The 20,964-nt window shown below is 47.4% G+C and overlaps 1 protein-coding gene across 4 annotated transcripts in view; it reads right to left on the bottom strand.

The window, feature by feature from the left end:
• The window catches only part of SETX (senataxin), a 78,190-nt gene extending 62,775 nt beyond the window's left edge, over positions 1-15,415 (bottom strand). The window contains exons 1-3 of one of the 4 annotated variants that reach the window (XM_066255880.1): positions 7,740-7,945; positions 6,589-6,695; positions 4,897-5,008 (exon numbers count right to left, since the gene is read on the bottom strand). The gene's annotated coding sequence lies outside the window, so the exon portion shown is untranslated. Of the gene's footprint in view, positions 1-4,896; positions 5,009-6,588; positions 6,696-7,739; positions 7,947-15,343 lie in introns of those variants that run through there. The other 3 variants (XM_066255881.1, XM_066255882.1, XM_066255878.1) reach the window with 3 other exon arrangements.
• Positions 15,416-20,964: the final 5,549 nt, after the last annotated feature.

The following is a 20,964-nucleotide window of genomic DNA, read 5'->3' as shown; positions in this document are numbered from 1 at the left end:
AAAAAAAAAAAAAAAAAAAGAATATCAGCCTGATGGATTTAAAAAAAAGTTACAAACCCAACTAAGTTCATGTCATAAAGTAGATGGTCCTAGTCCATGCACTCTCGTCAGGGGTGGTACCATCTTCAGAGAAATGAAACCATTAGTCCTCTTTTATGTAGAAAGCACAGATATACACATAGTACACAGAGAGATACAGGGGGTCCTCAGGTTACAACAGCCTCGTCACATTACATTTCGAGTTTACAACATGCATTCCCATAAAAACTTAAACATACTGAGACATGCCTGAGCAGAGCATCAGCCTGGGATGCTGAGGACTCAGGTTCCGAACCCTGAGGTCGCCAGCTTGAGCACGGGCTCACTGGCGCAGTGTGGGCTTGCTGGCTTGAGAATGGGATCAGACATGACGCCATGGTCTCTGGCTTGAGCCCAAGGTCGCTGGCTTGAGCAAGGGGTCACTCGCTCTCTGTAGCACCCCCCCCATCAAGGCACACATGAGAAAGTAATCAATGAACTAAGAAGCCACAAGGAAGAACTGATGCTTCTCATCTCTCTCCTTTCCATATGTCTGTCCCTATCTGTCCCTCTCTTCTGTCATGAAAAAAAAAATTGAGCCGTGTTTCAGCTTACACCATTAGCATCGTACTTATGGACTATGTGGGTAAACTAGTTTGTGTTAGGCTTAGGGTGTGTTCTGACTTTCACCATAATTTGGGTTACCTCACTGTCATAGGAATGAAACTGTGTCGTAACCCGAAGACCCCCATATGTAGTATATTTCTATTATTAAAATTCATTGGAAATTCATAGAAAATGAATGTCTAAATGTTTCCTATCAGTGACAGAGAAGGGACAAAAGGATAAGAAATAACTGAAATATGGATACAGGAACTGGGCAGCATGAGGGTTCTGAATGCGTATCACCCTAAAATTCAGAGTGCATAATCTCTCCTGACATCTTGACAAAAACATATTTTACTGCTGAGGCTTTTATGGCATAATGCCAGTGCATTAAAATAAATTGATTTTTTAAAAAAAATTTCTTCTTATGCCCATGATTAAAGACATAAATAGCCTGACCTGTAGTGGCTGTAAGGATCAAGCGTCAACCTGGAACGCTGAGGTCGCCAGTTCAAAACCCTGGGCTTGCCTGGTCAAGGTACATATGGGAGTTGAAGCTTCCTGCTCCTCCCCCCTTCTCTCTCTCTTTTCTCTAAAATGAATAAATTTAAAAAAATAATAATTAGGAAATAAAAGACAAATAACTGTACAGGTATAATCGAACATGTATTTGTCTTATGAACTGATTTTTTAAATTAAATATTGTGTACTTTCTTTATCCTTCTAAAAATGTCACTAACTGCTTAACGGGGAGCTTCCTGAAGAGCAGAGAAAAAGGAAACAAGAGGATGCCGGTAGTTCAGCCAGAGAGCCCTGCCCTTCCTGGAGGCTGGCTCTAACTCAACGGCCTTTTATTAAAGCCCACCTTGCACAAGGAAAGGTGCTGTGAAATGGGGACTACCAAGTAACACACTGAATATTATTAGTTTTGCAAAATGTAAAATTACCTTAGTCAAAGAAGAGTTTTTTACAGCTGAAGATCAAAATCGCAACACTAGGAAGTTAAAAGGCTGCAGAAGCTACTTTTCCCTGATCTCATTCAACTAGGGGAGTGAACTGAGATCTAAGAATAGAAGGTGAAACTTCCTGGAGTTCTCAACATCATGATTTAGCAGGGAAAAGACTGCAGTCAACTGAAACTGAAAAAACTAAGGGACCAAAGTAAAATAACTTTAAGGTATATAACATGTCAACAGGGCAGTTAGTAAAAGAAACCGACTATTAAGAAAATAACCAAAAAAAACAAAACTACAGTCTGCTTCTTATTTTACCCAAGAGAGCTTGGCTACTTCCACACTCAAAAGCAGGACTAAATTTTCTCAGTCGATGGGAGTCACTCCCACGAAGTGTTATCTACAATATGCAGACAATGGGGCTCCTGTGCACCTTGGACCAGGGAGCCGATGCGGCAGTGATACGGGGCGCTTCGACCTTGGACCGGGGAGCCGATGCGGCAGTGATACGGGGCGCTTCGACCTTGGACCGGGGAGCCGATGCGGCAGTGATACGGGGCGCTTCGACCTTGGACGGGGAGCCGATGCGGCAGTGATACGGGGAGCTTCGACCTTGGACGGGGAGCCGATGCGGCAGTGATACGGGGCGCTTCGACCTTGGACCGGGGAGCCGATGTGGCAGTGATACGGGGCGCTTCGACCTTGGACCGGGGAGCCGATGCGGCAGTGATACGGGGCGCTTCGACCTTGGACCGGGGAGCCGATGCGGCAGTGATACGGGGCGCTTCGACCTTGGACCGGGGAGCCGATGCGGCAGTGATACGGGGCGCTTCGACCTTGGACCGGGGAGCCGATGCGGCAGTGATACGGGGCGCTTCGACCTTGGACCGGGGAGCCGATGCGGCAGTGATACGGGGAGCTTCGACCTTGGACCGGGGAGCCGATGCGGCAGTGATACGGGGCGCTTCGACCTTGGACCGGGGAGCCGATGCGGCAGTGATGCAGGTGCTTCACCAGAGGCACAGCTCTAACTTCCCACGGACTTACCCTGGGGATATCCCTGCTCAATATTAGCTCACCAGAAACTTCACTTTCTCCTCTCCTTCACAGCTAAACTTGAAAAAAGAACACAACTGGATATTCTTCAGCCCCTTTGCACTCTGGTTTTCTACCCTTGTACTTCACTGATGTTGTCACAGAAGTGCTTCAAAACCTCTGTATTATCAAACCCAGTAGGTTCTTGACTTAATTCCTCTAAAGCACATGAAAATGCTGGCCATGGGGTAGAGGAGAGTAGAGAGGGGTAGAAGAGGGTGGAGGCCAAGATAGGGGGGTGGAGGGGGTGGAGGGGGGTGGGGGTGAAGCAGGATAGAGGGGGTGGAGGAGGGTGAAGGGGGTGGGGGTGGAGGGGGGTGAAGGGGGTGGGGAGTGAAGCAGGATAGAGGCCGTGGAGGGTGAAGCAATAGAGGGGGTGGAGGGGGTGGGGTGGGTGGAGGGGGTGGGGTGGATAGAGGAGGGTGGAGGGGGTTGAGGGGGGGTGAAGCGGGTATAGAGGGGGTGGAGGGGGGTGGGGGGGTGGAGCAGGGTAGAGTGGGATGGAGGGGAGTGGAGTGGGGGTGGAGGGGTGAGGTGGAGGGGGTAGAGGAGGGGTGAGGGGGTGGAGGGGGTGGCAGGGGGTGGAGGGCAGTGGGGTGCTGGAGGAAGGTAGGGGGAAGAGGGGGTGGAGGGAGTGGAGGAGGGGGAAAAGGGTGGAAGGGGAAGGAGTGGAGGGGGGAGGGGAGGGGAAAGGAGGGAGGAGGAGGGGAAAGGAGGAAGAGGAGGGGGAGGGGTGGAGGAGGGGGGAGGAGTGCAAGGGGTGTATAAATGGGGACGGAAAAAGACTACTTTCGGTTAACACAGAATGCAATGATGTATTACTAAATTGTACACTTGAAATCTGCATGGTTTTATTAACCAAAGTCATCCAGAGAAATTCAATTAAAAATTTTTTTAAAAAGAAAAATTGTGATGGATAAAATGTTACTAATACAGATTAAATTTTGTAATGTGTAAAAGGAAAAAAACAAGAAACTTCTTGTTTTTTTCTTGCTTAGGTAAGAAGCAATGCACTTCTTACCTAAGAAAACACACCATTCTCCTCTCAGTTCCTCTCCTCAGTCTCCTTCACAACCACCTCTTCCTTTTTGTCTGTGCAAATATCTAAACTCCCACAGTTGTCCTTAGGACTCTAACCTCTGCATTTACTATGCTCTTTCTGGGTGAACTAATTCAAACCACTGCTTCAACCACTACCTATTTGGAAGCAGCCCGAAAGAGTGAGTTGATGTCTGTAACCCTCTTAATGTAATGCTTACCTCTATTTCAGCTACTCAGTAAACGAGAGCCTAGGCACTACACAGAGTCAGTACCAACTGCAGTGAGTCTGCTCACCTGCCAGGCACCTCAGAGTAGACAGAACCAGAAGAGAACGTCCTTCCCTTAAATGCAGCATCTTCTATGCTCAGGGCATTACAATCCCTTCAGTTTTCAAACCAGGAACCTGCACATTGCCCGATCCTCTCTGTCCCTCAGCCCCCATCTCAGTTCCAGAGTCGACCTCGTCAATCACACCTGTGCTTCATTCTCAGCAAGACTGCCACTGCCTTAGTTTATTTAGGAATTTTCTATGATTTGCCTGGATTACAGAAGCCTAAATGGGGTTCTTCTGCCTCTTGTTTGGATCCACCACCAACTCTTCCTCCAAAATGCTGCCAAAGAGCAAACAAAAAGACTGGCCTTGGAAAGCACACACGACTCCTCCAGTTTGGGATAAAACTCCGTTTCTGAGCTCACCACACAGGAGGGCCCGGCTTCTGCATCACCCCCTGCCACTCCCTCTCACCTGCTCTCTCTACAGGGCTTCAGGGTGTTTGGCTCTGAGCACTCAACCTTCACACCTCCGTCTGGTACATCACACTCACCACAAAAAGTTAAAAAAAACAAAAACAACACATTAAATTCTACTGATAATATGCAGATTCTATTCTTTAAAAGAACCCCACCTACGATTCTGATTAAAACCAGATTTAAGAACTGCTCATGAGCAGCTAACCCAGCCCCAAGTGTCATCAGTGTCACCTCATCTGGGGCTGGCTGACCCTCCTCCCCCAGCCTGCCTCTGGTGACCTTGTATGTTTCTCTCGCTGCACTTCCATGTTGGGCTGAGTTACGATTCTCAGCAATTCTGAACCCGGAGCACAAGGATCTCTTCTGTATAACTCAGCACATATGAAGTAACTGAATAAGTGTCCTATTAAACATCTGGTCAAAAAATAATTACCTGAGTTAAGGGTTTAATGCTTCACAGAGATGTGATCCTCTCAGTGGAGATTCCTGGGCTTATTGGTGAATAGGCGAGGATACACCCAGACTTTGGCCCCAAAAGAACATTTCTGAGGAAAAAACACAAACAAATGGATAAAGCAGTCTTGACACTCTTATCTTACCTGAGTTTGGTATCTATCCTATTAAGTAGAGCCAGATGTTATCATTTGATGAAAAAGCTCACTCAGTCAGGTTAGTCAACCCTGACTGTAGGCCCGTGATGGCAAACCTATGACACACGTGTCAGCACTGACACACGTAGCCATTTTCGATGACATGCTGCCACATACCAGAGAAGTATGGGGCCACATGCCGAGAAGGACGTTTCATCCTCGGCTCCTGCACGGCCAGTTGCAGTAGCAGAGGATAAAACATTTGCTGTAGCACACTCTGGTCTGTAAGCCAAAACAACAGAACTCTGGCACAGAGCGTCTAGTTCTGGGACTTCCAGTTAGGCCGTTAGGGGATCTTTGACCTCACTTCCAGCAGACGGAGCAGGGAGCAGCAGAATGCCGCGGGGGACGCATCTCTGGGGCCCTGTGATCGCCATCACCAGCAACCACATAACCACAGCAACCATCATCCAGTCTACTGTTCTGGGGTGTCGTGGATTTCTAACTGACCATCATTACTGAGATAAGTGAGGGGGAGGCTGGGAGAGGCGAGGGCCTGTGCGATGGGTGCCGTTTCCCGCCATTAGAAATAGCGGCAGCCATCTTAATTTACATTAAGATGCAACTTGCAGAATTTCAAGACAGCATCTGGGCTCAGGTGTTTGTCAACTTGAGGTCAAAGCTTGAGAATCTGGAAAGGTGCCGCTTGGAGAATCAAGAGGAATGCCACCACGAACAGGAAATTTGGAGTGCCTGGAACTGGTTACCAGACACTTTTAGCACCCTGAAAAATATAGCAATGGCTTTACTCACAATTTTTCCCTCTACGTACTTTTGTGAGACCTTATTCTCCGCATATCAAAACCAACAAAAGAAACTGACAGATGAAGTTAGGAGCGCTTGCTTGGGCTTGACGTGTTCAAATTACCAACCTTCAACTGAAGATTTAGCCAATGAAATTCAGCAACAAAAAAGTCACTAATAGGCAGGTTAGTTTAAGAATTCCCCCTCCCCCTTATTTATCTTAGTTCACGGCACCCCACACAAGTTAAATAATATCAAGACCAACAAAAGAAACCGACTGACAGATGAACAAAGAAGTCACTAAGCAAGGTAAGTTAAATAGTTTTTGGTTTATTAAATAGTTATATATTACAATTATACATTTTGGTTAAACTATAAATATCGCAAAATTATGGTTTTTTTCTCGAAGTGACACATCACTCGAGTTATGCTTGGTTTTTTGGCGAATTTTGACACACTAAGTTCAAAAGATTGCCCATCACGGCTGTAGGCACACAAGTAATAAAGAGTGCCAGTAGAGCCCGAGCTCTACATCCATCAGGCATCCCTGATTCGACTGCCCTGTGCAGTAGAACACTCCTACTTAACAGCAGGGCTGGCAGCCTCTTCAAGACTACACTTGCAGAGGCTATGAGGATGCTACTTATCAGTGCCGAAACCAATAGCCACCAGAGGAAAGACTCGACCGACACACGTTAGTTGCAGAATCACACAAGCAGTTTAGTACTCACAGATCCTATGGGGTTCATGGGTACAGTTTAAGGGCCCCGTCGATGTGCTCCTCTCGGCTGTCCTTGGTCAGAGCGGCATGGAGATGACCCGAGCTCAATGTTGGAGTCTGGATGACAGGGGCCCCCTCAACTTAAATACCCCTTCTGGTATACAGCTCCTAACAGGTGTTAATCTACAGAATTGTCACATGAAGCCTGCGCAGAGGGTATGGTCTTGCCTATCATACCCCTACATACTAGATTAGTTCCCAGAGAGTGTACCCTTATTCACTTGTTTTAACAGCTTTTAATATTATGTTGTTACTTATTTCTATATATTTTCTGTATTTTCCTATATTTCTATATATTTAATTACTATAGCATATCACTGTAACACGAAAAAATGGTGCAACTGCGCTTTGCCTCTACCAGGAAGGAGGGAGGTATTCATCCTATTGGGTCTGGCCCCACGCAGGGACCAGCGAAGCACTTCGTCAAAAATTCCCCAAGTGAGCAAATGCAGGTATGATCAGTCCTATGATCGTTAGTAACTAACTCATCTCTGTCACTTTAAACGTCAAACTCCTCCTGACTGTAGAGTCCTCTTCCCTTCAAGCCTTATGCCTGGATCCTTCTGAGCCGTGTCAGCCTTTGGCACATCGAAGGTGGGGTGGGCAGGGAAAGCCCCCTGGGCTGGTTGTCAGCGCTCCATCACCTTCAGGTGGAGCTGGGAGGGTTCAGGTGGACATTAGGGAGAAGCACCCTCTCCAAAGGGAGACCCCTGGAGCAGGAGAAATGCAGAGGCATCGAGAGGGCACCAGACTTTCTGCAGCGAGAATATCCCCACAACCTCCCACGCGCCCCTATCCCCAAAGACATGGCACAACGCCCAAACCCAAAGTAACTCCGACGATAACGCACAGTAGACACCCAGGAAGGAAGAGAAGGGGATCCCAGAGCCCGGGACACAGGAGTGCAGGTGGCACCAAGGGAAGACCCACGAGACACTGTAGGGGCGCTCCCACTTGCAGCGCCCTGACCCTCCGGAGAGCAGCCGAGCGCACGCCGCCCCACCCCCACCCGCCCGCCTGCCCGGACCCCACGCGCCACGAAAGTTGGTCCACGAGAGCCCGCGCGCACGCGGGCGACCTCCAGCCCGCCGCTCTCCTCACCCAGTGTGGCCTCGCGTGGGCCGCTTTAGCCCACCTCCAAACCTCCGCTCCTCCGTCGGCCGAGGGCGGAAGTGCAAGGCTGCACCGCGCCGCCCAACCCGCGCGCGCGCCGCCAGCGGAGAGCCGGGTCCTGCGCGCAAGCCCCGTCCCGCCGCCACTTTGTTTTGGTGCGCCGAGGGGCGGGGCCTGCGGGAAGACGCGCTCGAACTCCGCGAGGAGGCCGACACACCTGGCACGGGCATCACTTCCGGGGAGCCGTGCCGGCCAATCATGAGTGCTTGCGTGTTGGGGGCGGAGTTCCACCCCCGGAGTAATCGCTGACCCTGCCCAGGACTTTTTCCCCCGGGTGGTGTGCCCCGGCCGCTCTAAGCCCCGACGGACCGGGGGCGCCCAACTTGCTGCCTCTTCCGCCCTGTGCTTTTTCCGTTCTCTCCGGTCCAGGCGTTTCAGGAGCGTATACTACGGAGCGCAAAGGAACTTTTGCCCCCCTATTTTTGATTTCCTTTAAAAAGACCTCACTAGTATGTAATCAACCTGTAACCAGAGGAATAGAGATACTTGGTATTCCAAAAAAATAAACTATCCGAAGTACTGCAATTTGGGGGGAATCCACAGGCTTCCTAGTTCATAAAAGGGATACATTTATAATAAGTATTTTAAAGAAAAACAATCCCAGCTATCACAGTAAAAAACCACCAACTGGGGTAGGCCCTGGAGTGGTAGAGCGTAGCCCAGCATGTGCAAGTCCCGGGTTCGATTCCTGGCCAGGGCACACAGGAGAAGCGCCCATCTGCTTCCCCACTCCTCCCCCTCTCCTTCCTGTCTGTCTCCCTCTACCCTTCCCACAGCCAAGGCTCCATTGGAGCAAAGTTGGCCCGGGCGCTGAGGACGGCTCCATGGCCTCTGCCTCCCATCCCAAGGCCTACCCACCACCTACTCCTGACTTCCATGAGAAAAAAACCACCCCTAGCTTTTACTCTAATAGAGAAGACATAATAAAAACAACAAATAATTACTAACACGGATCAATGATGTCAAGGAAAGAGGAGCCCAGACGGGCCGCCCCAGCAGGGCGCTCGGCGGTGGTGTCGCTCAGGAGCGCCCTCCACCCAGAATGAGAAGCAGGCAGCGACACTCGGAGAGGACTGGGGGGTGAGAAGCTTCCGGCGAGGGGCGTGGCCAAGGGGCCGTTATGGTAATGAGCCCACCTGATGGTTGACGTTAGAGCACTAGGCGGAAACCGTTATTCTCCTCGCTTCTAGTTCTAGATCGTTCCATGCCGTGGACGAGTGTGGCCAGACGCCATTGAAGTGTTCACATAAGTAAAAAGGGACAAACCCGTTTCACACTCGAGCTACTGTGTTATACATTGTACACGCATCCCTCCCTTTTTAAATATTTTGATGTAATACCAGAAAAACTGCAGACCAGGGTGATGACCGAAGATAAACTTAAAAAAAGAGAGAAACAAGGTGGCAAAATTCACCTGAGTTTGTTTTCCCTGTGAGAACCATTTTTATGTATATCCTTGCAGCATGTATTACATACATTATTAAAGCAGATATGAAAGAATAGTATAAAATGCCACGCTGCTCATCACATAATGTCAGGAACAATATTAGCCTGAATACTGAACAGACGGACTTCACTAGACACGGGTAGCTTAGGCTAGGGACACATGAATATGTTTTAATTTCCTATAAAATACAAACAGAAGTGAAATTTTAGGTTGAACATCGTCTACTATTTAGCAATGTATTTGTTTATGACAATATGGTTATCAAGTGTGATTTGTGATATTTCTAAGAAGGAAAGTGCCCCTGGAACAAAAAATGCCTAGGTCCCACGACAGTCATAATTTCATCCTGCTTCTGAGCCCTCCGTGGGCCTGATCATTTTACCGCATTTGTTTTTTAATCTGGAAGCAATATTTTAAGTTTTGCATGCTTTTTAACTTTATGAAATTATACTGAATGCATTTTTCTGAAAATTGCTTTTTACACTCAACATTATGCCCCGAGACTGAACAAGGTATAGTCCGGAGTTGTAGAGCCCAAAGCTTAAACAGCTTGAGATGTTCTTAAAAATACTGCAGTAAAATTTATAAATACAAAATTGGGAATAAATTAATAATTATTTGGAATGAAAAGTAGAAATCACAAAAATTTAAACGGAAAAACCCAAAATAATTAAAAATCAAGGGAAAATACAGTGTATATAAACTGCAAACAACTCTAAAAACGTTATGTATTTTGGTTTTATATACTTTACCTCAACAATAAGGTTGAAGATCATTTTCTACAGAAAATGCAGAGGTTATTCAGTCTTTTCTCGAGCAAGTTTGATGAAATTTCACTAAGAGTTTATGAAAGTTTCAAATTAATGGTTTTGTTTGATCATGTCATGTTAATTTTTGGGATTCCCAAATTAAAGAAAAATTCAAGTTGTTTGGGGTTTTTTTACATATGAACTGTAAGGTTTGTGACTTTCTGGTGTTGTGACTTAACCTAAATAGTTAGAATTCATGACACGTTTATTACCAAGTTGTCATAGATGTTGTAATTTTATATTCAAATTGTGAGTTTTATAAATCAGTATTTTATATCAAATTGTCAGTACTTTTTCCAGTTTGATCACTCCTCATCAATTTTTGGATTATCAACAATTCCAAAGCCCATTACCCATTATTTCTATTTGAAATGGATCTCTTCTATTTCATGAATAACTGATTTTTGTTATAATTTCTACTGATTTCATCATTATTCATCCTATTTGCTTCATAGTCTATTAATTTTTGTTAACTTTATATACTTTATATACAATAACACACAATAAAACAAGCAGATTTGAAGTGAGTGGTTTGAGGAGTTTTCACAACATAATTTTGTGTAACCATCTCCAATCTAGATCTGAAACATTTTCTTCACCCCAAAAAAGTGCTCTTAGGCTACTTTGAAGTAAATCCCCTTCTCCACACTCACCAGCTGAAAATGCTGGTCTGACTGCTTTTTTTTCCCCTTGGGTTTTTTTTGGGGGGGGGTTGTATTTTTTCTGAAGTGAGAAGTGGGGACGCAGAGAGACAGACTCCTGCATGTGCCTGACCAGGATCCACCTAGCAAGCCCACTAGGGGGCGATGCTACATTGCAGCCGGAGCCATTCTAGCGCCTGAGGCAGAGGCCATGGAGCCGTCCTCAGTGCCAGGGCCAACTTTGCTCCAATGGAGCCTTGGCTGAGGGAAGGGAAGAGAGAGACAGAGAGAAAGGAGAGGGGGAGGGGTGGAGAAGCAGATGGGCGCTTCTCCTGTGTGCCCTGATAGGAATTGAACCCGGGACATCCACACACTGGGCCAATGCTTTACCACTGAGTCAACTGGCCTGGGCTTGCTGATCTGATTTCTAGCACTGTTATCACTATAGATTCATTAGACTGTTCTAGAACTCTGTATCAATGGAATTAGACACTATGTACTCTTTTGTCTGTCTTCTTTTGTTCACCATGAAGTGTGTGAGGTTCATAGATGTTGTATGTATCTATCAGCAATGCATCTTTATCACAGAGTAGATATCATTAAATGAGTATACCAGAATTTGTTTTTTCCACTTACCTACCAATGGATATTGGGTGGTTTCAAGTTTTTTGCTATAACAAAGAAAGCTGTTGTGAACATTACTGCACACGTCTTTTAATGGATGTATGTTTTCATTTAACTTGGATAAGTATCCAGGAGTGGAATTTCTGGATTGGAGTAAGTGTGTATTTAACATCATGATGATTTACAATCTATTTTTCAGAGTGATTTTGCCATCTTACATTCCTATAAGCGATGTACAAGATTCCATTTGCTCCACAGCCTTGTCTACACTTCCCATTGGGAACCTTTGAAACTTCAGTCATCCCAGTGGCTTAGAAGTGCACCTCGTTTGTATTTCCTTGCTATCTGATGATGTAGAACGTCTTGTCGTGGGCTTATTGGGACTTAGTTTATCTCCTTTATAAATTATCTTCATGAGTCTTTTGACCATTTTTTTTAAAGGACTTAACAGTAAGGACTCCAGACCTACAGGACTGCAAGATACCAATACTTTTGTGTGATTTTGAGCTACTAAATTTGTGGCATATTGTTATGTCAGCACAGAAATTTAATACAGATTTACTTAATACTTTTTTTTTTTTAAGGAAACAGATGAGGGACATTTTAATTTTATTTATTTATTTATTTATTTATTTATTTATTTATTTATTACAGGGACAGAGAGAGAATCAGAGAGAGGGATAGACAGGAACGGAGAGAGATGAGAAGCATCAATCATTAGTTTTTCGTTGCAACACCTTAGTTGTTCATTGATTGCTTTCTCATATGTGCCTTGACCATGGGCCTTCAGCAGACCGAGTAACCCCTTGCTGGAGCCAGTGACCTTGGGTCCAAGCTGGTGAGCTTTTTTTTTTTCCCACTCAAACCAGATGAGCCCACGCTCAAGCTGGTGACCTCGGGGTCTCGAACCTGGATCCTCCACATCCCAGTCCAACACTCTATCCGCTGTGCCACCACCTGGTCAGGCAATACTTTTCATTTTGTTTGCCACCAATATAGACGTGGAGTTGATTTTTTATATATTGATCTTGTTTCTAGCAACTTTACTACATGGATAAATTAATTCCAGTACATTCTCTATAAATTCTTTTGGGTTTCAAACATTCATTATCAAATCATCTGTGCATAAGAGAAGTTTTATATCTTTATTTCCAATCCATGTAGGTCCACTTCCTTTTCTTGCACTAACTAGATAATGCTGAGAAGTGTTGAGAGTAGGCATCCTCATTTTAATGTTTCATTTTTAAAGATTATGTTTGCCTGGCCAGGTAGTTCTGTTGGTTAAAGCATCATCCTCAGAAGCCAAGGTTGTAGGTTCAGTTTTCGGTCAAGGCACATAAAAGGATCAACCAAGAATGCAGAAATAAGTGGGACAACGAATCTCTCTCTCTCTCCTTCCCTCTTTCCCTCCCTTCCTCCTTCCCTCCCTCCCTTCCTCTGTTTCTAAAATCAATCAATAAAAATGTTTGCTGCAGGTGGTTGTTTTTTTTATCAATGCCCTTTATCAGGTTGAGGGAACTACCCTCTATTTTTATTGGATGGATTTGGAATTTATCAAATGCAAATAGTTTTTACTCTTTATTAACATGGTGGATTGTACTAATGCGTTTCCCTTTTTTTCTTAAAAAAATTTTTTTTGTACTAAGACTCAGAGAACTGGTGGTTGCCAGAGGGGAGGGGTGTTGGGGGACTGGGTGATAAAGGGGTTAAGAAGTACAGTTTGGCAGGTACAAAATAGTGACAAGGAGGTAAGTACAGCAGAGGGGTTATAGTATATGTACGTATGTTGCCAGGTGGGTACTAGGAATACTGAGGGGGGGAATACTTTGTAAGGTATGTAATTATCTAAGCTCTATACTGTACACCTGAAACAAATGCAAAATAAAATCGAAAGAAAACATTTTGTGTGTGGTGTGAGGGGAACAGGGGCCTGAAATAGTGTCACAAAGATAAGTGATGGAAGATGGTGTGGAATCTTTGTAGACACTATGACACAAATTGTCAGAAGCTGATCAACAGCTGCTGGTTGACACAGTCACAGAAAAGAAGAAGAGGCGCAGCGATACTTCCCCCTTTTGAACTTGTTGGATTCATTTGGTCCCCTCCCCTTTTTTTCTGGGTGTGTGTGCTATCATTTATGGCACAGGGATAATAGCACCGTGCTTTCCCTGCAGATTTGTAGTAATTTCTCTGGAAATGAGACGGAAGATGTAAATTCCACAGAAAAGCCTATATACCCCCTTGCCTAGGCTAGTAGACATAGGAGGCTGGCTATGATATCCCCAGAAAGGGGCTAAGTCTGTGGGAAAACTCCCTCCAATAAATCATATTAGGGAAAAATAGATTGTGACTTATGAATAGGTAGGAAACAGTAACTATACACAAAAGCACCTTTCAGCCTTCATTTAATCCATTACTTTACCTTCCTAGCCTTTTCATATAATAGAAGAATAGAAAAACTTTCCATTCCTCTTACATACCTGACCTTCAGGTAGTGGAACGTTCTGAGAAAAACAAAGTTAGAACTTAACTAGTATATGAAAATAGTAGACAAACAGAATTTTACTAGACAATAGGCCATTAGGTAAGGTAGAGTTATTAATCAATACTGACCTTTTAGAAGCTTACATCAATATTGTTGTTGCTGCTCAAGTATTGTGTAACTGTACATAGAATGGCTTACCACCTGTTTTATAGCTTATAGAAATGTACTCATCTGTTCCTGAAATATTTACCCATATTGAAGCAAAAACAATTATTAATCAATGTATTCTGCATACCATGTGATTGTAACTGTATAAAAATAAAGCTGTACTAGCCATTAGCAGAGATGCCTGGCAGATGAGCTAAAAAGAATTCGTCTCTCTCACTCGTTCCCTGCTGACGCCGTCCATTCCTGTGGGACCCCTGGATCCACCCGGGGGGCGGGACCCCGGCAACAAACGCAAGTGGGAGCCATTTCAAGGATTCTAAGGAGGGTGGTTATGTGAGCAATTTCGGAGCTGTGGGGAGTAGAGATTGGCGGAGGGCCAATACGTCATCAGTAGGGTCCCGGCAGTTCAGACAGGATGATGTCCCAGATCACGGTAGATGACGGTAGGGGCCGAGTCCAGGGGTTTGGAGGCAGATTGATGGGGTTTGCAAATGAACCTGGATATGGCCGTTGCCAGGGGAGCAGCAGCAGCAAGATGGATGATGGATGACTCCTAGCTTTCCGACTTCCACTAAGTGAAAGTGTCGCCACTGGTGGGAATGAGAAAGCTGGGGATGGGTGGCAGACCGAGTTGTGTGGGCGACTGAAATGTTGTAACACGTTCAAATCGACATGTAAAACAACTAAATGGAGATGGCAAGTCAGCTGATGAATTTCTTAGTCTGAAGTTCCGGGGAGAATGTGACCTGTAGCTCCGCGATTGGGAGGCAGCAGCGTGTACAAATTCTTTCAAGGCATCAGGAGCTCGCGAAGAGCCCAAAGCAGCCCCGAGGAACAAGAACATTTAGTGTTGGGAGGAGTGGAGCAGAATGTGCTAATGGGAGTCTGTATCAATATATAGAAATTTGGTATGAGGTCCTGTTACCCCCCTAGAGCCCCGGGCATCCGCACAGTAGCTACGCCACAGGACCCGACCCAGGAGTGAGAGCGCATGCGCCGTTGCTCCCACAGTTATATAACCTGCTGCCTTATCTACAGTTGCTAACTTGAACAGGAGGAAGTGCACCCGCGAATCCCTTCTGCACTGTGTAAAACTGACCTTAAAAGATAAAATGCACATGAGCTCTGTAACCCTCTCCCCCCCCCCGCCCCCGCCCGTCGGCTCTGCGTACATTCTTTTCCCTCGGCATCACCCCTCCCAAGGGACCCCTGGACCCCGACAAGTGGCGCAGCAAGCAGGGTAGGCAGGATGAGGTGAGTGGTGCTGGGAGATGCCCCCTGGAAACGCAGCCCCGGGTGGAGTGGGCGGCTTGGGGATGCGGCCCCTAAGGCCATTATGGTATCCAGTAGTAGCATACCTGATAAACTGGGCGCTGCCAAAGGCTTAGTAAATCCATCCGCAGGGAGAGGAGGTCCGCGGCGCTCTGGAGCAGCTGGCAGCGACGTACGCCGCCTGGCCGTGAAGTATCACAGGGACACAGCCAATCAGTGAAGACCGTGTATCCGGTCAAAGGTTGGCTTCGTTCTTGGGCTACATGTCCTCAAAGTGGGGTGGTGCAGACTCCCACCTTGACCAAGTGGGGTGCATATCTGGAACAATGGGCCCGGTTCTCGTCCAGCCCCTTGACGCGGGAGCTGCACTCCTTCCTGGGACCGATACAGTTTGCAACAGAGACAGGTAGAACTGGCCCTAGATGAAGTGCAGGAGAGTGCATATGGAGATGCCTCCCCCATGGGAACGTGGTACATGGATGGCTCCTGTAAGGGGCAGCCACCGCCATAGTCATCTGTTGCCTTGCGGCCTCAAACAGAGAGCTTTTGGTTTGAGACGGGCACAGGACAGTCCAGCCAGTGGCCTGAGCTACAAGCAGTATAGCTGGTCCTAAAAAAAAACAACACAAAAAAAAAACTGGACACTTGCACATCTGCACAGACAGCTGGGCTGGGTACCGTGGCCTGACGTTGTGGTTGCCCTGCTGGGCCACTCAGGACCGGCTTACTGGCCACTGCCCTCTGGGGAAAAGATGTGGCAGGACCTGTGGAAGCGTGGCTTGCAAGAAGGAGCCACGATTTACCACGTTTCTGGGCATCAACCCTTGCAGACCCCTGGTAATGATGCTGGAGATGCCTTGGCACAGGTCCAAGCGGCCGTGCAGACCCCAGAGCCACTGCAAGCGTGGCACGGTCGCACAAAAGGCTGGAACATGTGGGGACTCATACAATGGGCCTTGTTATGCAGGGCTGGGGTCTAGCTATGTCCCGGGCAGAGGCCGTGAGGCAGTGCCCATGGAGGGTGCAGCTATACCCACGGAGCAGGCACCTGGCTACCACCCCAGGACAGACACAGAGGGGGGAGAAGCCACTGCAATCATGGCAGGCAGATCCCATGGGCCTCATGCCAGAAGACCGGGGAGTCCAGTATGTCTCACAGCAGTAGATACTGCCACCGGCTTGGGATATGCCTCCTCTGTAGCCAGGGCTGATCAGGAGCACACCACGCAGGCTTTAGAGGGCCTTTCAGCAGCCTACAGCCACCCACCAGCAGTTGCTAAGTGACCAAGGGATCCCTTTTATTAAGCAAGCTACCCAGAGGTGGGCTAAGGGCAGTGACGTGCACTAACAGTTACATGTACCATATCGCCCCCAAGCTGCCGGCATAACTAAACATTTCATTGTTTTAAGAAAAGCTAAAAACAATGGTGCCTTAAAAAACATGGTAGAGGCCCTGGCCGGTTGGCTCAGTGGTAGAGCGTCGGCCTGATGTGCAGGAGTCCTGGGTTTGATTCCTGGCCAGGGCACACAGGAGAAGCACCCCTCCCCCTCTCCTTCCTCTCTGTCTCTCTCTTCCCCTCCCACAGCCAAGGCTCCATTGGAGCAAAGTTGGCCGGGCGCTGAGGATGACTCCATGGCCTCTGCCTCAGGCGCTAGAATGGCTCTGGTTGCGACAGAGCAACGCCCCAGATGGGCAGAGCATCACCCCCTGGTGGGCATGCCTGGTGGATTCTGGTCGGGTGCATGCAGGAATCTGTCTGACTGCCTCCGTTTCCAACTTCAGAAACAAACAAACAAACAAACATGGTAGAAGTAGCAGCTTCCCATTGCGGTACGGCTGCCGAATGAGCAGCCTCGCTGAAAAGAATCTTCTACAATAAATCAGGTACTAAAAGGGGCAACTTGTCACCTTAAGGTGACCCTTTCTGGATCTGTGAACTTGCATATACAGGTACAGGATGAAGACCCAATTCTACAGGCTCTGTCCACGGCAGGCCATGGGACAGAAAAAAGAATGGAGCTGGCCATAAAAACTAAAAACAAAGGGGTCTCTGTGGGTAATGGTACTAAAACCCTAAAAAACAGGCCTAAAAAGAGGCTTGACCCTCGTACCCTGGCTCGTCAAGGAGCCGGTGGATGTGTGAGCAGCTTTGCCTGGGGCAGCTCCCTCCTCCCTTCTGAGAGGCTGGGTTGCAGTGAGACTGTGGCCCGTGCCCTTGCACACAGTGGCTTTTAGTGAGGGCCCCCTCCCGACTGCAGGTGTACAAGTCTGGTATCACCGACCAATCGGGAGGCCCTCCGGTACCCGCCACCATGCTATCCCAGGACCAGAGGGTGGCTTGCATTCTCGCTGAGGGACAGGACTTGTCTACGATGGTTTCACTGTCTGCTGTCATATCGTCCGGGTTGACTGCTGGCCACAGTCTTGTGCTGTGGGCCCACACGTCTGCACAGGTGCATCAGGTGTCCCATTGCTGGATTTGCACCGAGCTGCCTGCAGAGATGGCAGAAGGGCTCCCTTACCGTATCGCCCCTGCCTCCTTCCAGAACTGGACTGAGTTGTGCGCCTAGAATGCCCACCGCACGAGCCCGCCATAAAACGTGTCTACGAACTATTGAGACACTTCTCCAGAACTCTCGCCACAATAAACCGCCCTTGCTAGAAAAAAACTATATGTAACAGCTGGGGGTGGGTGACAAACATTCAGGAGGAGCTTTTACAGATAGATCCTTTTTATATAAAACAGCACAGTAACGGTGCACCCTACCCTACCGTGGGCTGGCTGCCCACAGATGTGTGTGCTAACCTGACAGTGTCCCCACCACAAGCCACTAGTGCAGAGTGGCCAGCAAACTGTGGCTCACGAGCTACATGCAGCTCTTTGGCCCCTTGAATCTGGCTCAAAGGCCAGCTTAGGAGTACCCTAATTAATAACAATGTACCTACCTATATAGTTTAAGTTTAAAAAATTTGGCTCTCAAAAGAAATTTCAATTGTACTGTTGATATTTGGCTCTGTTGACTAATAAGTTTGCCAACCACTGCACTAGTGGCATTAAAAAAAAAGCTTACATACAAAGCCTACAAATTTTCTGCCAAAAAATGGGTTGTGAGGCTGCGACAGGTATGCTGGCCTTACTTGCCGGCTCACTGGACTGGCCTCTATACTTGGGATCGCTCGTTTATCTAAGACAAGATGGTACAGACATTGCCACAAAAGCCCCAAAATTGGGACCTCATGTATCACCACTAACATAAAATAAAAAAGAGCTTGCTGGTGGTTTTACCCTCTGGTTATCTTTGTACAGGGGTGGGGGGTGGCACTATTAATGTAAAATTACAGGTTGAGGCATTGGCCCAACACGTAGCCCAAGCCTTAGATGTCCTTCGCCACTCCGAGTCTCCTCCTTAGTGAGACGACCCAGATGCAGAAGGTCACCTTACAGAACTGCATGCCTTAGACTTGCTGACTGAAGGGCAGGGCAGTACGTGTGCCCTCGTGCAAGTGGACTGCTGCATGGATGTCCCAACAATCAGCAGCAGATCTGAGAGGTCTGCAGATGGATGCTGAACTGTCAGCCATCCAGGCCCTGTCAGAGGACCCTCTCTCCCACTGGTGGGAGAGCCTAAAAACATCCTAAAAATGGGCCTTGCTTATTTTAACAAATATAATAAGAAAACTAGTAATAGTCTGTCACACTCTCTACTGCTGTTACAGCCTCTGGGCCCAAGGGCGTGCCTTAAAAAAAAAGTCAGGCGCCCCAGCCTCTAGGGCGGTAGAGGGTGAGGTCCGGTTACGAGCTAGAGCAGGGGTCCCCAAACTGCGGCCCCCTGAGGCCATTAATCCGGCCCCTGCTGCACTTCCGGAAGGGGCACCTCTTTCATTGGTGGTAAGACTCCACCCACATCCTGTGCTCCTGGAGTACTGTATGTGGCAGTGCCACAAAGCGCGGCATCACTCATGTACAGTACTACTTCCGTTTTGTTTTTTTACTTTAAAATAAGATATGTGCAGTGTGCATAGGGATTTGTTCATAGTTTTTTTTTACAGTTCGGCCCTCCAACGGTCTGAGGGACAGTGAACTGGCCCCCTGTGTAGAAAGTTTGGGGACCCCTGACTGCTAGAGCCTGGGGCGCCTGTGCAGTAGCTATGCCAAAAAGAACATGACCGGAAGTGGGAGCCTGCGCTATTGCTCCCAGTTATGTAACCAGCTGCCCTGTCTTCGGTTTACTCCAGCAGCAGAGGAGGCGCATGCGCGAATCCTTCCGCACTGTATAAAACGGGCCTTAGAAAATCAAGTGCACGTCGGCTCCTGTGACCCTCTCCCCAGTCGGCTCCGCCTACATCCTTTTCCCTCCGCTCCACCCCTCCCACAGGGCCCACTGGGCCCCGAGAGGTAGTTAGTTCTGGAGGTTGTTCATATGGCAGTAACATCCAGAACAGGAGAGTGACAATTTAGGAGACGAGTCAGCCAAGGGCCAAAATCTCTGATAGAATGGAAGGGGACAGGCTGCAGAGCAGGTGTAGGGAATCGGCTCGCAGTAGGAGCGAGTGGGACTGGAGGGCAATTAGCCTACCGCAGGGTAGTCAACCTTTTTATGCCTACCGCCCACTTCTGTATCTCTGTTAGTAGTAACATTTTCTAACCACCTAGCGGTTCCACAGTCATGGTGATTTATAAAGTAGGGAAGTAACTTTACTTTTTAAAATTTATAAAGCAGTTACAGCAAGTTAAAGCATATAACAATAATTACTTACCAAGTACTTTATGTCGGATTTTCGCTAAGTTTGGCAGAATAAATCTTTATAAAACTTACTATAGTTAAATCTATCTTTTTATTTATACTTTGGTTGTTCCGCTACTGCCCACCATGAAAGCTGGAACGCCCCCTAGTGGGCGGTAAGGACCAGGTTGACTACCCTGGTCTAGTTGGAGGAAAAGAGGGAACCGATGGCTTCAATTTTCTCAATGAATCATGAAAAGGGAAGAGGAGTGTGGAAATGGTAAACGTTCAAAATTTAAAATAGTGGATGTGGGAAAAAGGAAAGCAGGCTTAGACAAGAATGAATAGGCTCCTTTGGTAATAGCACATGTCCATTTGAGGTTTAGAGTCACCGAGGTGAAACCAGACAGCTGAGGTGTGACTTGCTTCTAGGAATATTCAGGTGCAGGTAGGAGGCCGCGGGAAGGGCTCAGCCAGGTCTGAGGTCTCAGACAGAGAAGTACCACAAGGGGAGGGAGTGAAGAGCTGGGAATGTTCAGAAGACAAGGAACTGTAATAGGACTGGCAGCTCGGACATGCTGGCAGTGGGCGGACGGATTCTTTGATGAGGCTGAAGAATTATGACTGTGGTGTGGATTCCAAGAAATGAACTGGAAATAGTGAGAAGAAAGTGAGAGGTTGTGTAGCCTTTGAGAAAACAGGCACCCAATCTGTTCTGTCCGCTGCTGCACCTTTAGCTCACAACAGTACCTGGCCCACTGCATGTGGTCAATGCCGCTTGAACTGAAAGTAGTGATGAGGCCAGATCAGTGCCTTGCTCTGATTATGAGACTTTTTTTTTAACTTCCTCTCTGCTGCAGAGCCCTGGGCCTCTTTGTTGCATAATAATCTGTTAGTAAAGATATAAAAAACATGCTTACTGAAAAGTGTAAACAGCCTGTCCTGGTGCCGAGGACAGAGCGCCGACCTGGAATGCTCTCGC

This window comes from Saccopteryx bilineata, chromosome 2 (assembly GCF_036850765.1).
Source record: "Saccopteryx bilineata isolate mSacBil1 chromosome 2, mSacBil1_pri_phased_curated, whole genome shotgun sequence".
NCBI classification, from domain to species: Eukaryota; Metazoa; Chordata; class Mammalia; order Chiroptera; family Emballonuridae; genus Saccopteryx; species Saccopteryx bilineata.
The sequence above is the reverse complement of the archived record's forward strand: the minus strand, read 5'-3'. Positions and strand labels throughout refer to the sequence as shown.